The sequence below is a fragment of the Phaseolus vulgaris genome, chromosome 8 (genome assembly GCF_051622355.1).
Source record: "Phaseolus vulgaris cultivar YP4 chromosome 8, ASM5162235v1, whole genome shotgun sequence".
Taxonomy (NCBI): domain Eukaryota; kingdom Viridiplantae; phylum Streptophyta; class Magnoliopsida; order Fabales; family Fabaceae; genus Phaseolus; species Phaseolus vulgaris.
The window spans coordinates 18,734,262-18,734,655 of NC_143505.1; positions in this window are offsets into that span (position 1 = coordinate 18,734,262).

Sequence of the window (394 nt, forward strand, 5' to 3'; positions counted from 1 at the left end):
AAAATGATGTATTAATTTATATTCGAATATAAATTTTATGGATAATTTTCTAGAGAAGCCCCACCATCGCCAACCATTCTGCTAAACCTAATTATATTTAAAAATGCATAGTTGAACATGATCAGTTGCTTCATAAATACAAGAATTGAGGAATACAACGCACCAGTTACAGCCTACTTGCTCATCCGAAAGAATTAAACAGATAAAGCCTTACCATCAATAACTTCACAAAACCAGCCCTCACACAATTGTTCCTAGTAGTCACCTGCTTATGCTAAAACACAGTTTATTGTTACCACAAGGAATAAAATAAGCTAAGACTTTGTCCAATTTCAGAAACTAAAAATGGTTACAAACTTGTAATATGAAAATATTTGCAGACACCAATGGCAGA